Source organism: Myotis lucifugus, unplaced genomic scaffold (assembly GCF_000147115.1).
Source record: "Myotis lucifugus unplaced genomic scaffold, Myoluc2.0 scaffold_187, whole genome shotgun sequence".
Classification (NCBI taxonomy): Eukaryota; Metazoa; Chordata; class Mammalia; order Chiroptera; family Vespertilionidae; genus Myotis; species Myotis lucifugus.
Genome location: NW_005871235.1, coordinates 2,390,437 through 2,394,020, shown reverse-complemented (window position 1 = coordinate 2,394,020; position 3,584 = coordinate 2,390,437). Strand labels below are relative to the sequence as shown.

At 41.4% G+C, this 3,584-nt stretch overlaps 1 pseudogene; it reads left to right on the top strand.

Moving 5' to 3' along the window:
- Positions 1–1,902: 1,902 nt before the first annotated feature.
- Positions 1,903–2,600, top strand: LOC111827575 (annotated as a pseudogene).
- The last annotated feature ends 984 nt before the right edge of the window (positions 2,601–3,584 follow it).

Sequence of the window (3,584 nt, the reverse complement as noted above, 5' to 3'; positions counted from 1 at the left end):
AAGGGAAAAGTAAAATGTGGCTCCCCCCCCCCCCATAAATAATCACTGTTAACAGCTTCTCTTGTTTCATTGAAAAATATTAGGAATATACAGTCTTTATTCTCAAAATAAAAATGTTAATGAGATTATAACATACATTAGGTCATACATTATTTTTCCAACCTAAAACATATTTTCATACAGATATATCTTACCCTATTTAATGGCTACCAGGTGTTCTACCACAGTGTGACTCATAATCATTTATCTAGTTCCAGACAAATAAATTCAAGTGTTTCTAATTTGCCCCCTCAATAATATAAAGTAGTCATTGAAGATCTTTGTATATGAGCACATCCATAGAAACATTCCCAGAAGTTGATTAACTGAGGCCAAAAAGTATGTGCCTTGTCAAGGCTTAACACTGGTCTACCCCACTTAAATCTTCTCACTGTTGGTTCCTTGACATTGAGCTCTCAGCTCAATATCACCCTCATAGGCCTCCATGGAGAACATAGCAATTCTTTCCTCAGTGTTTTATGTTCATCCTTGCATGTACCTCTAAGTGATATATCCTTTTGATACATTCGTCATTGTTAGTTGGCAATCTTCTGTGTTCCCTACCTCTAGAATAAACATGCTGTGAGAACAGAGGTTTTTTCTGATTTGTTCACCATAGTATTTTGGGCATACAATAGGCAGCCAACAAAGAGTCCTTAAATAACCCGGTTACTATTGGCATCATGGTCACATGTTACAGCACTGCATTTGCTAATAAGATGATGCACAGGAACAAGCATGTGAATGTCTCAATTCTTGGCTCTTAGGCCTCTTCCTTTTATTCACTATCTAGATGACCTTATATGGTTTCATGGCTTTAAATGTGATTTATACATAAATGACTCCTAAATGCATATTTCAAGTCCAAATCAAACTCAAAAGTCATACAAATCACTCTATGAAACAACTCCATCTGGACACAGAATGGGTACCTCAAAATTAACCTGCCTAAAAGCAAATTTCTATTAAACCCCCACCGGTCTCTTCACAAGTGTTCCCATAGCAGTAAATGACACCTCATTCTTCCTATTGTTCAAGATGAAACCCTAGATGTTAATCTCATCCCCTCATACATAAACCATCAGCAAATCCTGCTGGTATTCCTCCAAAGATCCATGAAGAATTTATTCTGGAATGTATGCCATCATTTCTTGCTATCTCTATTGCTAACATCCCTGTACAAACTACAACCATCTTTCATTTGGATTATCACAAAAAACTCCCAACTCGTTTTCCTGTTATGTACTGTTCCCCTAGAATCAGTTCTCAAACAGCAAACAGATCATTTTTAACATGGGTCAGGTCATATCACTCCTTTAAAAAAATTAAGATGAATATCACACCAGTAATAACTCATGTTATCTGTTTCCTGAATATGGTGCTATGAGAATGTCACATTACCTCTCCAATATTTTCCCCCCAAATTTATAACCTCAGTCTAATCATGAAACAACATCAGACAAACCTAAATTGAGTGAAATTCTGCAAATTACCTGACCAATATTTTTTAAACTTGTCAAGGTCATGTAAAAAAAAAAGAATAGAGAAATTATCACAGATTGGAGGAGATATAAATAAATGTAACATGGTATATTGGATTGAACCCTGAAACAGAAAAAGTACAATAGTAGGAAAAATGGGGAAATCTGAACGAAGTCTGTAATTCAGTTGCTAGTACTATACCAATCATATATTTTTAAATCTTGGTTAAAATACCATGGTTAAGTTGTCAACATTAAGAAACAAGAGTTCGATCAATAGCGGGAGCAGAGAGCGGACCCCAGAGAGCCCTGAGCAGCCCTACAGCCGCCCAGTTACCATCACACCCCGGGAGGAGCGGCAGATGCTACAGCTGGTCCCAGTCACCATCACCGCAACCATGAGCAGCGAGGCCGAAACCCAGCAGCTGCCAGCCGCCTCCTCCTCCCATAACCCTCCACCCCCCACCCCCAGCGCTGCTGACACCAAGCCAGGCACTACCAGCAGTGGCGCAGGGAGCGGCGGCCCAGGCCCAAGTGGCCTCACATCGGTGCACCTACAGGGGGGGTGGGGGGAGGGGGGGACAAGAAGGTCCTTGCAACGAAGGTTTGGGGAACAGTAAAATGATTCAATGTAGGAAACTGATATGGTTTCACCAACAGGAATGACACCAAGGAAGATGTATCTGTACACCAGACTGCCATAAAGAAGAAGAACCCCAGGAGTTCCAGTGCAAGGCAGTGACTGTGCAGCAGAGGTAACCATTATAGATGCTCTCCACATCGTGGGGGTCCTCCAGGCAATTACCAGCAGGATTCCCAGAACAGTGAAAGTTGGGGGAAAAATGAGGGGCCAGAGTGCCCCAAAGGCCAGGCCCACAGCGCCGGCCCTATCGCAGGCATCGGTTCCCACCTTTACTACATGCAGAGACCTATGGGCATGGACCAGTGTCCCAACCCTCCTGAGCAGGGAGAAGTGATGGAGGTGCTGACAACCAGGGTGCAGGAGAGCAAGGCAGACCAGGGAGCCAGAATATGTATCGGGGCCAATTCTTGGAATTGTCTCTGCCATGTAACAGATAATCAATAAATATTGTAGTTATCCATGATCTCTCACTTACACATAGAATCAAAAAAAAGATCAAACTTACAAAAACAGAGAGTATAGTGGTGGTTCCCAGGCACTGGGTGGTTTGGGGATTTGTTGGTCAAATGATACAAAGTTCCAGTAATAAGATGCATAGGTTCTGGGGATGTAATTTGCAGCATGGTGACTATAGTTAACAATGCTGCACTATATATTTGAAAGTTGCTAAGAGAATAGATCTTAAATGTTCTCTCCACACACAAAAAAAAGGTAACTATGTGAGGTGATGGATGTGTTAACTATCCTATTATGGTGATAATTGCACAGTGTATACATGTGTCAAATCATGGTATTGTATATCTTAAACAAGATTGTATATCACTTATGAAAGGTGGGGTTCAGGGTACAGATGTCTTCTCATGGATTTTTGTCTGACGAAGTTTGAATGAACTCATGGACTAACAGATTTCTTTAGTAAAAATGTAGAAGTTTATTGGAAGCATATACAAACTCCATCTGGGCAGGGGTGTCCCCAAAGGGGCCCCCCTGTGGAAGGGGCCTCCGGATGGGAAAAGCCTGCTCTCTCTTACTCTCTAATGGGAAAAATAAAAATAAAAAAATCCTGCTTGGTGTCCCTTTGTCTCCAGTTTATATATGCTACAGTTCTTTGTTTGAACTTGACCCTTTCTAATTGGACCTTTCATTACTTTAGGGCTCCCATGCTCTCCTCATTGGTTATTTTGTTCCATGGCATCAGTTTCAAAGGCCTAAGTCCACGTGGTGCTCCTCTCTTCCTCTCCCCCTTATCTTGTAACATTGCTCTATCTCCTGTGAAAATCTGTTTTCCTCTTTCCACCATTTGTCAGCATTTCTCTATCCTCTGTGAAAGTTTGTTTCCTTTTTCCCATACTCTGTGGCTTTTCCTTATCTCCTGTGAACATATGTCTTCCTCTCCCCTTACCCTGTGGCACTTTTCTATT